Source organism: Dipteris shenzhenensis, chromosome 5 (genome assembly GCF_047967505.1).
Source record: "Dipteris shenzhenensis isolate YYH24624 ecotype China chromosome 5, Dip_SZ_1.0, whole genome shotgun sequence".
Classification (NCBI taxonomy): Eukaryota; Viridiplantae; Streptophyta; class Polypodiopsida; order Gleicheniales; family Dipteridaceae; genus Dipteris; species Dipteris shenzhenensis.
In genome coordinates, this window is record NC_141600.1 from 13,846,523 (window position 1) to 13,862,854 (window position 16,332).

The 16,332-nt window shown below is 41.8% G+C and overlaps 1 pseudogene; it reads left to right on the plus strand.

Moving 5' to 3' along the window:
* Positions 1-200: 200 nt before the first annotated feature.
* LOC147901649 (uncharacterized) lies at positions 201-2,606 on the plus strand (annotated as a pseudogene).
* The last annotated feature ends 13,726 nt before the right edge of the window (positions 2,607-16,332 follow it).

A 16,332-nucleotide genomic window follows, 5' to 3' on the forward strand; every position in this document is an offset into this window, starting at 1 on the left:
GTCGGCCATGCAAAATCGTCGTCCACGTGAAACCCTAATTTTATGAAAAGCTTTCGTTTACAAGATTATCGTCGTCGTCTTCTTCACGTAGACAGAGATATCCATGCACTCGCTTCTTCTTCTTCTTCTTCTTCTTCTTCTTGGTGCTGCTCCTCCTCCATGACTCTTCCCTTTCCCTTCCCTCATCCTCATCCTCCCCCATGTTTTTGCCTCACGACTTTCACAGCCCCCGATCCGCAACCTCCTCCTCCGATCTTCACCATGTTACCCCCCGCCTTTCTTCCTCCTCCCCCCGTAGCCGTAACCTCGACCTCGAGCTCCGAAACGCCCCCGACTACCACCATGCCATCATGCGCCTCCTCCCTCACCACCCTCCCTCCCACCGCACCACCCACCACCGCCACCACCATCCCCCTCCCCCGCCCATTGGGCACTCCGGCGCCGGCCTCCCCCACAAGACCGCCCAGGAAGATTCGGCCAACCCGCAGCATGGGCAGCGGGAGTGCCTCTGCGATAGAGAGCGAAAGCATTATCGCAAGGATTGGAGAGCAGACCATGGTAGCGGCCGGATTTGCCCGCGAGTTGCTCCTCGCAAAAAGCTCGACGGCATCTCGACGCTTGAGTTTGAGACACAACAGGACGCCGAGTTGAAGGCGGAGCCCGGCGTTGTGCGTGATCCTAGGAACCAGGACTCTCATTTCAAATCCTGCACCGTTTATCTTCAAGTAAGAAGGATTGGCCTTTGCAAGGTCCACAATTGTCACGAGAGTTGAAGGATTGTAGCTGTTTCCTGGTGAAAGCTAACGTCGTATATTGGTACTGTCATGTAATTCCTAGGTGAAGCTAGCCGAAATGCTGAGCGGTAACAAAAACTGTGGCATTGATCCAACTATTCCGGACGCAAATCGTTTTAGCGTATGCTGGCAGGTTCAATTTTCTTGATAAATTCATTTTAGTACGACAATTGGTCAGATCGTCCCCTGTTTTTGTCTATATCTGACTACTTTGCTTCAAATTTCGTGTGCTTTATTCGCGATCTATAGCTACTCGGAGACCTTTCCAGGATGAAAACTCCATTTGCTGACGTGCTGTCCTGCATTTACCAAGAGCTTGGGAAATCCATTTACAGTAGCTATGTTACTGCTACGACTGGTCCACCCACATTTCAGCGTGTAAGTTCTATTGACGGAACGTGATCCCTTCGACCTTCACATCCGATCAAAGCGGTCCCTCACATTCACCGATGCCTCTCGTTTTTCTTTATAAGAGATTCTCGATTCAATCGTGGATCGGTACAATATAAAACTCAACTTGCACATGGGATTGTCTCAGGTACCTTATTTTGATTTGCTTGGTAAGGTGGAGGGCAGGAAGTTCGACATCCAAGCCGAAAGAGATAGTTGCAAAGATGAGATTCTTGCCCGCCAAACTGAAAGAGAACAGCTTGAGAAAGAGATCAAGGTACTGAAATAAAGCGGAGTGTCACGTTTGTGCGTTTAATGCAAGTTGTTTAACAGTGCCAGCATATCAGGCATCGTGCTTGGCCTTGCCGTTCACAAAGGCAATTTCCCGTTCTTGAGTCGCTGCGCAATGTCCGCAAGGGAGCTTTACAATCTCCCCCGAATTAAGCAGGGTTTGAAGGAGGAAGTGAAGGTAGCTGAAAGTGGAGGCAGACAGTTGGAGAAGAAATTGACTGGCGCGTTGGATGCTCTTGAGGCGACAATAGCTCAGGTATAATTTTAACCACTGCCTATATCGTCTCTATACCCCATATAAAATGAGTATTTCCTATCGTAAAACGTCTCGAATCCTTTCCGGGATGTTCATAATTTGACGTTTGTCAGGGCTCTGTAAGGTAAGGACTCTGCAAGAAGAAATGCAACAGCTGAAGAAGAAAATGAGGAAGGCTAAAATTGAACAGGCCCAAGCTCACGAAATCGAATGTGAGCAGGTAAGCAGCATCCAAAACTCCAATGCGTGCATGTAAGCAAGGGGATAAATCTGTGCAACCCCTCAAATCATTTTATAAAGAATTACATAACGGAACAGTAGTCTGTAATGAGCGTTAAATCTGAACATGAAAAAGCGCAACTTTGCAGATGATTAGGAGAGAACGTCATGAAAAACTGGAGGAAAACTATAGATTCATGTCACAGGAATTGCAGGAGGCTCAGGAAGCCTTACAGTCTGTACGCCGGGAAGCTGCAGACAGGTAACTCTCTGTCCATCTCTTTATGTTGGCAGAGCAAGCAATGATTAGACCTTTGGGTGCCTTACGCTTAACGCTTTTTGAACACATTATCAGCGTCCCCAAGCACGAGATTGCCGCTGCAAATGCGAAGGTTGAAGAATTGCAGAAGACTTTCACAGAACTGCAAGCTAAAGCTGCTTCCCAAATTGCATCAACAGGTCATCTCACACCGAGGCCACATTGGAATGAGTTGCTCGGGAGACCTCAGGGTTCCAATTCCACCTCAGAGCTCCTGGGGGAGATATGCAGGCAGAATGTGTCACTTACAGAGAACATATCCAGGCTGCAAGGAGATTGCATGGCAGCAGAAGATGCCATTTGCGAGGTAAAAGAGTACAAAGAGGCTCAAATTTAATATGCAATCTCTCTCTCTCTCCCTCCCTCTCTCCTCTCTCTCTCTCTCTCTCTCTCTCTCTCACACACACACACACATCTGCACGAGCGCTCACGCATGCACACATGCACTAGTGCTAATTGCAGATGCCCACACACATGCATGCGAGGGGTTATGCCCTACATAAAACATGAGTTGAAGAGGTAATTTTTGTATGGATCCTAGCTTACTCTCCTCGTGAGCTATAGAACCATTATTGTGAACCCAAACGTTTATATGTTACTTAGAGCACCTCCCCATGCATGAGAGCATGTGCATGCACATACATGTAGGCAGAGAGAGAGAGAGTCTTACCCTTTTACCCTTATGTTCATAGAGATACAATATGGGAGGAAAGCATTTTGGAAAGAAATCCATGCCACAAGCAAGTGCCATCGTTGATAAGGATTCCAAGAAGGACCCAAATTTTTCTAATTCTAAGCAAGCTTCACATACTAAGGATGATAAGAAAAGCAAAAAGGATGTGAAAGATGCAAAGAAGGTCAAGAAAGGTGCAAAGAAGGGCGCCAAATGACCATGAGTTTTTCCATACTCCCAACTTTGTGAAGTTGATTTGTATCTTAGTTCATTTGGCTTGCACAATATTAGTTGTAAATGTGGCCTTATGTATGTTATTTTTTAAGAGTGGTTGCCAATTTTATTCATGATGTGATGGGCATTGAATTTATGTTTTTCACATAAAAAGTTTATATAGGACACATGCTTGTTATAATGCTTTATGTAGATACACATATTTGATGATATGGATGAAGGTCTTTAAGTAATTTCAGAAAGTTAAGCACATTTAAAAAGAATGGATCATGCTAGGATAATACAAGGACATTGATTGTTTAAGGCATTACAAATTTGGTTCACACAAAAGAAATTAGTGGCATGATCCACACAATTAAACATTTCATGTCTCCATAGTTATCCTAGAAGCTTATTAATGGTTCTCACCTAATTCCACCTTTAGTTTTCCCATCAATACTTCCCATCTACTGGCAATCTCAGCAAATTATTCCATAGATAAAACTTTTCCCAAGGAGAAAAGGCCTTTATTTTCAATTAAAAAATTCAATCGATTTCTTATGCGAAAAGGTGGAGATAGCCCAATTAATCTAAGTTCAAAGAGATTGCTTCAACATTTTATGTAAAAATTAGGGCCCTCAAAATTACAGGGATGTCTTCACTCTCCTCTCTACCCCCCATCTCTCTTCTTTCCCTTTTCCAATAATTAATACATTTTTCAATTCTCTTCAATTGGGGGATTAGCTTCACCTACTTGTTAGATTGTAAATTTGGCCTATATGAATTTGAATTAGTCATTTTGATTGGATGATTGGTTTAGTTAAAACAATCTCCACAACCTTTTCTTTGATACATCCATTGGTGAAAGAAAGTGGCATCAATTGGGGAGGGATTGGAATTATTCCTTTTTAGCTACGTACTTGTTCACTCTTTACCACCTACTTAATCATTCTTCTCACATTTCAATGTATATGCAAAGTGAATCTCCTTGAAAAAGTTGATTCAAGCCAATATTTTTTCTCTATTTTTTGCCATGAATACAAGAGTGTGAGAGCATATAAACAATAGATGCAATTTGTTTTGCACATGACATGTAGCTTGAACAAATTGTGTATATAACAAATGGTCATTCTTTTCATAATAACCTTTAGCTATAGCCTATTCATTGATTTTTATTTTTATTTTGTCAAAAACTATTCATTGATTTTAAACTCAAGTAAACTCCAAAATTGCGATTGGAATTGGTGAGGTGATTGGAAATCTGTTATGTTAGTTAGAAGGTGGGGTGAGAACAAAGAGAAGTGCACTCACATATACTAGCTATGGGAAGAAGGGGACATTGCATGGCATATATATACCTCTGTGGATCAAAGATTTACACGTAATGATCACGTGGCAACATGATCACATAATCATGGTTACTGAAAACACTGATCATATTGCTATTCATTGAACCTAATAAAAATTATTGCCTGGAATAGTAAAAGTTAGTTTATGAGTATTTGTACTATCGATATAAAGTATTTAACCAATGGTACAAATACATCATCAATATTTAATTTTATGGTGGAAACAGATTTCATTGTCTCCTATGGATAAATTTTCACCTTCCAAGGATATCAATTCAAAAGCATGTTCTTTTTCTTGGGATTGTGAGCTCTTATATATATCGTTAATAAGCATTGGCATCGGGCTTGGCGAACTCTGAGAAAGAGATTTGAGTATAAAGGGTGTGTAGCCTCTATAGTGCTAAAAGGGTGCCCTTTTTCTCAAGACAGTGAGACCTTATGCCACTTGTGTATTACCTTCGCCAAGTTGGAAAAAGAGAATACAGTATAGAGTGGTTGCAAGGTAAGGGTTCCTTGCTTGAACTATTTTAAGGAAAAAATAGACAATGTAGCTGAGTGAATGGCCAATGTCACGTAGTTTGCTAAGGAATGTCACTTTGCCTTCTTCTAATGAAACATCATATATCTTTTTGTGCACACAAGGATCCATCTAAATTGAAGATTAGAGGTAAGAAAGTCCTCAATGTTTCCCTATCAATGGCTTGACATAAAAGGCCTATCCTAGATTTCAACAAGCAGACATTATTATATTAAATCATTTATATTTCCTGCACTTTATATCAGATGGCCATATTAAATTATAAGAGGACACCAAGATTAACTTAATTTAGTGATTTTAAAAAATATATAGTTTTAAACGAATTAAAAGTATTTAAAATTTTAGGAAATTTTGCTTCTTTAATTCATTTACCCAAGCGAACTCAAATTATTAATTATTGCATTTGAGCTAATGGGGTTTTTGGAAAAATTTTAGACACTAAAGGTTATGTAGCCCAAGTAATAAGTCTATAAGCAATATGCAAGACAACATGTGCAGCCAACAGAAGGGACTTTATATTTTTATGAAGTTACATAAAATAATCATACATAAGGGATTCTTTTATCATCTCAAAACTCACATAAAGGGGGTATATAGGTTATAAAAATTTGCAGGTAGGGATTTTTTAGTTCCCCTTGATCACATGTGATATATGGGATTTTTACATAGTAACTTCCCCAAGGATCCAATGGTTAGATCATATGGAAGCCAATTTCTTGCCTCAAGTCGATTAAGGATTGGTTAAGAAAATTAAAAAACAATCTAATAATTTGTAAATAACTCCAAATGTATTCGAATTCGCAAGGATATTACTCCTTGATGTGATGAAGCTTTAGAAAGAAATCTGATGAAACTTGAGTAAGGAAATGATAAATTTTGCCCTTCCAACTTGAAAAGTGCTCCATAAAAGGTAAAAAGCCCACATTAATGAAATATCAAGGCTACATAGGCTTGGAAAGCCAGGTTTAGGGTAATGCGAAGCCTAATTGTAGCCTTTTAAGTGTGGAAATCTTGTCCATGTAGAAGGCCCTTCTGGGAGGATACAAGGGACAAAAGATTAGGTGTGGACTACCACATTAATAGGGGGCCTTCTTAACCATTCACATCATCAACTCAATATGCCAAGTAAGCAATGGTAATCTCATTTACCTAGCAAAATCATCTTACATAGAACATGGCTATCACCTTCCCTTACCACCACATATTGCCACCTCAAAAAGCACCATGCCATCAAGCATATCTCATTTGCCACCTCATACATGGTGACATTGTTAGATATCAATGCTCCACTCTCGTCGTGTAACTACGCGGGAACCAGCTAACTCTACTTGTAAGCCCCCCGTATGAGGAGAAGGCATTTGAGTAGCTCGGTTATCTGGTAGGTCCTGGTTTGGACACCAGATGGGGGCCATGTGTGGCCTGATGGCTGGACGGCTTCAGATAGAGTTGGCACACCGCCAACTAGGCTACATGCAAGTGCAGGAAGGCATCCCTGACCGCATTGAGGGTAGACGGAGCATTTTCTGGGGCAGCCCACTCTCGAGTGCAATAGAATCCTATGCGATGACATGAGAAAGAAGCATATGCAAAGTGATATTTCTTATGGCTTTGATAACATTCTTTTTTAATGACTTTAGAATTTAATGTGATGGATTTAGGGGTTGCATAGTGTTTTAAATTCCAATTGATGCATGGGTTTAGGTTTTAAGTAATAGGATGGATCATGGATGCATGGGTTTAGGTTTTAAGTATTAGGATGGATGCAAATGAATATCTCGGGGGGGTCACTCATCATATGTAACCCTATCACGTGAGTTCAATAGAAGGATTTTTTTAATTTCTAAAATTTACAGAAATAAATATACATAAGGGACTATTTAAAATATTTTTGGAAAAAATTTACAGATTTGTATAGAAAAGGGGTACATTTTATTAATGAAATTTTTTACAGATAAGGGACTTTAAATATAGGCCTTGAATGCACGTGATATAGATGGTTTATACATACTGACCCCCCCGAGATGAATATGACCATTGGATTATATTTGTTTTCTATGTTGTGTTAATTGACCATAGCCTTCCTTAAATTCTTTATTATGAAATAATCTATTGAAACTATTCCATTTGATGCATGGGTTTAGATTTTAAGTATTAGGATGGATGCATGGGTTTAGGTTTTAAGTATTGGAATGGATGCATGGGTTTAGGGGATAATTAATTGATCATAACTTTCCCCAAATGGACCATTATAAAATATTCCAATCATACATTACCAATGCAAAATGATTATGAACATTGGATGCTTAAATGAAATATTCTATTCATACATTACCCATGCAAAATGATTATGAACGCTTAAATGATTAGACATTGGATGCTTAAATGATTAGACATCGTAACATTCTTTTTTTATGACTTTAGGATTTAGTGTGATGGATGCATGTGACTTTAGGATTTCATATGATGGATTTAGGGATTGCATAGTGCAAAATGATTATGAACATTGGATGCTTAAATCATTTGATTCCATACAATGATTATGGCCTATGGTGCCAACAATCCAAGAATATAGTTGAAGTTTCTTTTTCTCTGAAAAAAATTTTAGTTTCATGAGCAAGAACATAAAGTATAGAATTGCTAGGATAGCCATCCAATGAGAAAAATCAATCCCTAATCATATAAATAAATGAACTCCACTAGATCATATAGTACACCATCATAGAGCTTCAATGAACTTAAAACAAAGTCATGTATTTCTGTCATAGAGAATGTATACATATATTTCCATCATAAAGAGAATGTATAACTTCATTCAATGTCATGGTCCTGGATACAATTGTTCTAAGCCCAACACCATGTACAATGCCATTGATAGTTGGGCTTTACAAAGCAGACAAATTGATCTAGTTAGCAAGTAATCTACTAGACAATAAAGGTGAAATTTATGGCTACAAGGCAAAGAGTAATAGCCACTACAATTATCAAAAAAACATTAGCATATTGGGCACAAGCAATTGTTTGGGCTATCAGAGGGAAGGGGTTGCATGCCATATGGTTGTGACGATGGATGGCAACAAACAGCTAGCTGTGCCTCCATACTTGCATCTTTGATTAGTGTTGCACGTGCTTTGTGGGCCTCTTGCCGCAACCACGTGTTGAGGTCCTCCAAGATTTTTGATTGGGCACGTAGAGCAATAATGGCATTCTGTAGCTCTGGCTTGGTGGTTCGCAGTCTTTCAATTTCTAGGCATTGGAACTGCTCAAACCAAGCCACGTTCTCTTCACAGAGTTGCACCACTTGTTGCTCCAGTGGGCCACGTGCACCCTCCAATGCCTTGGACAATTGTGACTGGGTGATCATCACTTCTGTGTGACCATGAGTACGCTTGTCCTTGTAAGAGGAGAAGTCCACCTGTATACCCTTAATGAAGTGCATGTACAAGAATTTGGCGAAGTACATCGCCACATCATTATGGTGTGGGGCCTTTCCATATACCTCAATGTAGATTTGCTTGGCATTTTGTTGAATCCATTCGTCTCAGCAATTGGCTATCTTCCACCTCCCGTACTGGTCCAAAGCTTGGGTTGGGGTGCTTCCATCTCCTCTATTCTTCTGCATCTCCTCGCCTGGCTGCGTGAGGCTACCTCTTCATCTGCCTCTAAGGGCTAGATTTCCTGGAGCTCTTGTTTGGAGACCAACTTGTCTACTTCTTTCCATTACATGCCTGCAAAACCAACGCCCATGGTGTTGATTGCTAGTCAGATACTTATTGACAATATCTTCAAACAAAATTTGAATTATCAAACTTACAGACCTCCAGGTTGAGATTACACGGATGTACGTGCAATAGTCTCTAGTACATGCTTGCGCGCTACGCTGGCAACCCTATGTAGTTGCTCAAACTATAACCGTTGATGCTCGGCATATCGAGCCTCATCTTTAGCCTCCTCTTGCATCAATGGATGCTTGTCTGCTCTTCTGGAGACTTCCTCCTCCTTGTGCAGAGGAGGAGTATCCTCTCCTTGTGTAACATTTTTGGATATTGTAGTGCGGATACTATAGTTTGGATAGTGTAGTATGACAAAATATGAAGAGGGGAGAGGAGAAGAGTGGAGATGAGGAGAGAGGGCATAGCTAGAGAGCACACCACAAATGACTAACTGTACACTAGAATTAGTTGAAAAAATAGAATATATACAAACCCTTTTAGGGTTAGGGTTAGGGTTAGGGGATCTAACCCTTTCCTTTATAGCACTCTATAAGGTTAGTGCTATGCACATATGATCACGTGATGGTGGCACACATGATCACATGATGTTGAGCATGAACTCTCAACACCTTCCCTCAAGATCAACATCATGAAGTAGGCCTTCCCTCAAGATGATGATTCTGGGGAATCGAAGAAGGACTGAGCATTACATTCCATCACACCCCTTTAATGGGAATGTCCTTCCTCTGCATCAAACCAAGAGCTAGTCGGTGTTTCTCGAATAGCTCTTTACTGAGTGGTTTGGTAAAGATGTCTGCAACATTCTCTTTGCTATCACAATGCTGCAGTGTGATGTCACCAAGTAACACTCTTTCTCTGATGAAGTGCTCTCTGACATCAATGTGCTTTGTTCTGGAGTGATATACTGGATTTTTGGCCAATTCTTGAGCCGATTGATTATCACAGTATATTGTTGTTGGCTTTGACTCATCAAAGTAATCTGTTTCTGACAATAGTCTTCTGAGCCATATAGCCTCACATGCACCTGTAGTGAGTGCTCTATATTCTGCTTCAGTCGACGAAGACAAAGAAACAGTTGGTTGTTTGTTCGACAACCATGATATAGCACCTTGACCAAGGAAAAATGCATATCCCTGTGTCGATCTCCTGGTCTCATGATCTCCAGCATAGTCACTGTCACAGTATCCATGCAACCGTGGATGACTTCCTCTGTATTCTATCCCAAATTGTCTTGTACCTTTGATGTATCTCAAGACTCTTTTGGCTGCATTCCAGTGAGACTGTTTTGGATTTGCCATAAACTGTGCTAGTGAGCTTACTGCATAACAAATATCTGGCCGTGTGATTGTCAGATATATAAGAGATCCAATGAGTTGCCTGTAGTATCTGTCATTGATTGTAGGCTTTTCTGAATCTTTAGTAAGTTTCAAACTCTGTTCCATGGGAGTGGCTGCAATCTTGCAATCTGCCATATGAAACCTCTTCAGGACACTGTCAACATACTTGAGCTGACTCATGAATGTGCTATCTGAATCTCTCCAGAACTCAATTCCAAGACAATAGTGCATAAGTCCAAGATCTTTCATGTCGAACTCTGCAGATAAGTCTTGTTTTAGTTTTCTGATGAAGCGATCCTTGCTTCTTGTCACAATCAGATCATCTACGTACAAAAGTGCAATAGTAATATCTTCCTCTTGAACTTTGTAGTAGAGAGTATGATCTGCATTGGACTTCATGTATCCCAGATCAGCAAAATATTTGTCAATTCTGCTGTACCAACTTCTGGGTGCTTGCTTTAAGCCATAGAGACTTTTCTTGAGATGGCAAACCTTGTTCTCCTTTCCTGGCTCAACATAACCGGCTGGTTGTTGCATGTAGACTTCCTCGTCTAGATAACCATTGAGAAATGCATTTTTGACATCTAGCTGATACACATTCCATTTACTGAGTGTTGCTAGTGATATCAAGAACCGTATGGAATCCATCTTTGCTACTGGAGCACAAGTCTCATCATAATCTTGGCCATATTGTTGTGCAAATCCTTTTGCAACTAATCTGGCTTTGTATCTCTGAATACTGCCATCTGGATTGTACTTCACTTTGTATACCCATTTGTTGGCTATGGCCTTCTTTCCTGGTGGAAGGTCGCATAATTCCCAAGTGTTATTTTTATACAAAGCATCCATTTCTTCATTCATAGCAGTTTGCCATTCTGGCTTATCTACTGCGTCTTCGAAGTACACTGGTTCTTCTGTAGCCATGATAGTAGTCATAAGAGCATAGTTGGTGGTTTCCACCTGAATTGCTTTGCCTTTTTGAGCATATGTCAATTTGGCTGGTGGTCTGCTTTCCCTAATAGACCATCTGAGCTGTTGTGGCGCTGCTTGGGGTGTTGCTGGCAATTCTTGCTCTTCTTCATCAACCCGTTCTGTAGATGACTGTGAAGTCGATGCTTCTATCTCCTGTGTAGGTGAGGTTTTCCATTCTGATTCCTCATCAAAGATTACATCTCTGGAGATAATGACTTTGCGGTTGATGGGATCATACAATTTTTGTTTTGCTTTCTTCACTGTAGCCAACCATGATGCATTTGCGTGACTTCGCATCCAATTTCCTGCGATGATCATCATGTATGTGGGCATATGCTATGCAACCAAATATGCGAAGATGCCCAATGCATGGCTTGTGTCCAGTGAATGCTTCATAAGGAGTCATACCTTGTATTGGTTCGGTAGGAAGCCGATTAAGCAAGTAGTTAGCTGTAGCTATTGCTTCTGCCCAATACTGATTCGGAAGATGCTTTTTACTAAGCATTGCTCTAGCACTGTCTGCTAAAGTCCCATTCTTCCTTTCAGCTCTTGCATTTTGCTGAGGAGTATCTGCACATGTGAATTGTCTTCGAATGCCGTGATTTTTGCAAAAGTTCATGAATGCTGAAGACATGTATTCACCTCCTCTGTCTGATCTCATGACCTTAATCTTTCTGCCTGTTTGGTTTTTTACCATGGCTTTGAATTCTTGAAATCTGGCAAACACTTCAGATTTCTCTTTCAGAAAGTAGACCCAACAATATCTGCTGTAGTCGTCGATGAAGGTCAAGTAATAAAGTGAACCATTGATGCTGCGGGTCTGGGCATAACCCCATACATCTGTATGAATCAAATCAAGAATACCTCGTGCACGAGAGGTACTTCTGACAAAGTTGGTTCGCTTTTGTTTACCGAAGCAGCATGCTTCACAAACTTTTCCAAGAAACTGTAGCTTTGGAATCCCAATTGCCATATTCTGATTCCTTAGATCTAACAAGTACTTGAAGTTGACATGACCATATCTCTTGTGCCATTTTGCAGATAGTGGCATCTATTGCATTTGAGCTGACATGGCATGCTTATCTGGTACTGTAGCTAGCATCCTGTATAAGCGTCCTTCCTTGACACCTTTTGCTACTAGCTGACCTCTTTGGATTTGTCTCTGATAGTGCATTCATCACCGTCGAAGATGACTTTGTAGTTGTGTTCCGTCATTCGACCTACTGACAAAAGGTTCTTGCTGAGCTTCGGAACATAGAGCACATCTTTGACTAATCCTTTTGTACCAGTGAAATTGTTCATAGGGATAACCCCTGTCCCTTGAACCAGATTCTCGGTCTATTGTCTGCTGTGTAGATGACATTCTTTTGTCCTTCTAATGGCTTCATTTCTGTGAACCATTCCTGATGATTTGTCATATGAGATGATGCACCGCTGTCGATGTACCAAGGATCCTGTTCCACTTGGTCGACTTGATAACTGAAATCCTCTTTGGGATTAAAATCAGTGTTGTCTAGGTGCATTGTATCAGTCTGATGCAATTCCTCACTTGCAAGAAACATATTGCCATGTTCGTTTGCAAAATGACTATGACTAGAATGTCCACCACGATGATTTCCTCTTCCTCGGGAATTCCCTCGATTACTGCTGGATTGACCGCCTTGGTCATACTGCTTCTTGCGGCAATCTCTTTCATAGTGTCCAAACTTGTGACAATAGTTGCATTGAATGTTTGACACATTGGTGGATGCATTCCCTCGTCCTTGGAATTTTCCTCGGTTGGAATGATTTCCTCTTTGCTGATTTTGGTGTTGCTGAGGATGATGCTGATGCTGATGCTGATTTTGACTTTGTTGATGATGACCACTTTTCTGATATGATCTACCTCTGTTTCTTCCTTTGCCTCTGCTTCTGTCTGAAGCTGTGAATGCCTGATCATTAGAATGACCTTTACGTGCTTGAATGGCCTGAGTCCTGAGTTCTTCACCAAGTAGAACTGACTGAAGTTCTTCCAGTGTTGGAATTTGCCGTTGGATGGCAATACTGTGGACTAGATTCTCATATCCTTCTCCTAGTCCATTCAGGATTACTTGAACCATTTCTGTGGGATTCATAGTCTCTCCTGCTGCTGCAAGTTGATTGTTGTAGTCTTTGATGCGGAGTACATAAGCATGACCGGTTTCACTGCTGTTGTGGAAACTCTGGTTGATCTGGTTTCTTAGGGTGAGAATCCTAGATGTGTTCTTGGACTCGTAGAGAGCTGCGAACATATCCCATGCTTCTTTTGATGTCTTGACTGTGTTGAGCTGTCCTAGCATGACATCTTGCACATTTTGCTTGATCAGGTGATAGGCATACTTGTCTTTCTTATCCCATTCTGCTTGAGCTCGGGCAATGGCAGGATCTGCTACTGGTGCAAAAACTGATGGTGTAGATGTAGATCCCGTTGTAGATTCCGTTGCTGGTGCTGTGACAACAGATGGAGTAGAGCTACTGGTGGCTGGATCGGCCAATGGTCTAGGTATGGATCCATCGACATACTCCCATTTGTCCTGAAGCACAAGAATGGTCTCCATTCGGTATTTCCATGTACCGTAATTGGAGTTGTCTAACTTAGCAGATGCCTCCAAATTGAGGTTGCTAGTCGACATGGTGCAAACAATGTACTCAAAAGTGTCCTGAAAAACTCTGTATGAATCAAGTGCAAATACACTGAAGATGCCAAGTGAAATCTCTGTACCGTCGGTGAAGATAGAACTACAGTATATAAGATCTGATCTGTGTTACAAGGCTTGTGGCAATGATGCCGGGAATAGCCAAGAGGCTTTACAAGGCTGAAAAATGATGTGCACGATGCCGTGAGATAGCCGAATAGGCTTTACAATGGTGGCATGTGTGTGTGAAATCAAGTGCTATCTGCCCACTGAATCAATCTGCAATGCCTCTGAACTCTGAAGTCTGCTCACTGAACTGATGAACGTAAGGTTTCAGGTAATGTAATGATGTGAAATCGGATGTGAGCATATGGACTGACTCCGAGTAGGTACTAGTCGGGAATTTCGGGCATGGCTTAGATTGGCAACTTGGGAAATTCAAAGCGTCCCCTCTATGGCGATCTAGTCTACTCTGATCTAGATCTAAACCAACCGTCGATCGATGAAAGAGTAGCAAATAATTCCTTTTCCTTTGTTCTTTTTAAGTGCTGGGTCAGATGCGTCAATGTAGAGGCAAATGTGCATGAAGGAAGTGGTTTTGTCGGCGAGGCACAAATGTGAGTGTAACTTGTGCCGAAATGTGCGCATGATGTAACGACCGCGTAGAGCACGAAAAATCGAGCGACTTTCCTTTTTGGAGCACCCTCAAATTCTTCCTGGATCAAGAGATATGACTTGATCTAGGTGGAGGGGCAAAAGGAGTGCAAATGGTGCTCAATGATGATGTGCCACTGTGAGTCACATGCAGTGATGATGTGGCACTGTGCTTAGCAAGAGGTGTGCTAGTGAAGCTCTGTGCTGAGGTGGCAGGAGTGTGCACATGCAGTGTGTGCACAGTGTGCCTGGCAAGGGACTGTGCCTGCAGAGGGTCAGTGCTGACTGGACTGCTGAGGTGGCAGTGCTGAGGTGGCACAGATGATGTCAGCAGGGTGACGTGGTAATGCTGATGTGGCACTGATGATGTGGCACATGTGATGTGGCACTGATGACGTGGCACAGGTGACGTGGCACTGATGATGTGGCACAGATGATGTGGGTGGCTTGATGACGTGGCACTGATGATGTGGCACTGATGACATGGCAGAATGACGTGGTAGGATGACGTGGCAGGATGATGTGGTAGGATGACGTGGCAGATAAGGATTGAGTTAAGGTAGTTTAACCATGGTTCAATGACCTATGGTAAACTTGACCTATGGTAAAGTTAACCAACCTTATCCACTCTCTAACCAGGGTTACGATACCCGAGTTAACGTAACCAAATAAGATGATGTGGCATCTTCATGACCAAGCCCAAGGGGATAAGGTTCTTGCCACGTATCTTTTTCCAAGGTGTTGAACGTTAGGAAGACAATACGACGGAGATGGCGACGGAGGTCGTTGACGGGTCGACCTTCAGTGGAGGCACTTTTGCTGCGTGGTCAACGTTTCGATGGAGCGCTGGAGCAGTTGGAGCATAGGAGCTGCGTTGAAGGAGCCGTTCGAGGCGTGAGGCTAGCTGCGGAGCCCGTGAGCTTTGTGTGTGGAGGTGCTAGTATTGAGTAAGGAGCTTTGCTCTGGAGCTTGGGAGCCTGTGAGCTTGGAGCTGTGACCTTGGATGAGCGCTATCAAAGGAGACGAATCACTGGAGGGAGCCCTAGCTGTGTGCGTTGAGAGTTTGTTGAGAGGCAGCTATGAGGCGCTGCTCGCTGTCAGTTATCCCACTAGGTGCTATAGAGATACTTGGAGATAGAGTAGGTGCTGGAGGCGCGATTTGTATGTGAAAGCACTCGAGTCGTAGAGATCGATGGAGCCGTAGGTTGACTATGAAGGTCGCTACTAGAGTCGCAATGCATGGAGTTGCTACAGGAGTCTGAGTCGATGAAGGCGGCTGCGCTTGCAGCAACAGGTTACTATAGTCCCAACTTCATGTCGAAGCTTGGCAAAGGGTAGAGAGTTGCAGAAATTCATGTCTCTCTTTCTCTCAAAACCAGTAGATCTTTAAGCGCTCTCTCTCAAACAATAGGATCTCTCTCACAACTCAAGAAGCACTCAAATGAACTCTCTCTTTCCCGAAATTCTCTCAAAGAGATCTCTTTCTCTCAAATGAAGATCACACTGAAAGAACTCTCACAAATGTCTCACAAACAATGAATCTCTCAATGAAACAATGAATAAAATGGAAGGAGATTAACGGAAATCTCTCATGGACGGAAATTCCTCTCAGATGGATGGAAATTTCTCTATCACTCAATGGAAGTGAAAGGATGCTCACAATCACTCAAGAGAACTCTCAATCTCACAATCTCTCTCACACTCTCAAGAATCTCAATGTCTCAGCGGAAGACAAGGAAGCTCTGATACCATGACAAAATATGAAGAGGGGAGAGGAGAAGAGTGGAGATGAGGAGAGAGGGCACAGCTAGAGAGCACACCACAAATGACTAACTGTACACTAGAATTAGTTGAAAAAATAGAATATATACAAACCCTTTTAGGGTTAGGGTTAGGGGATCTAACCCTTTCCTTTATAGCACTCTATAAGGTTAGTGCTATG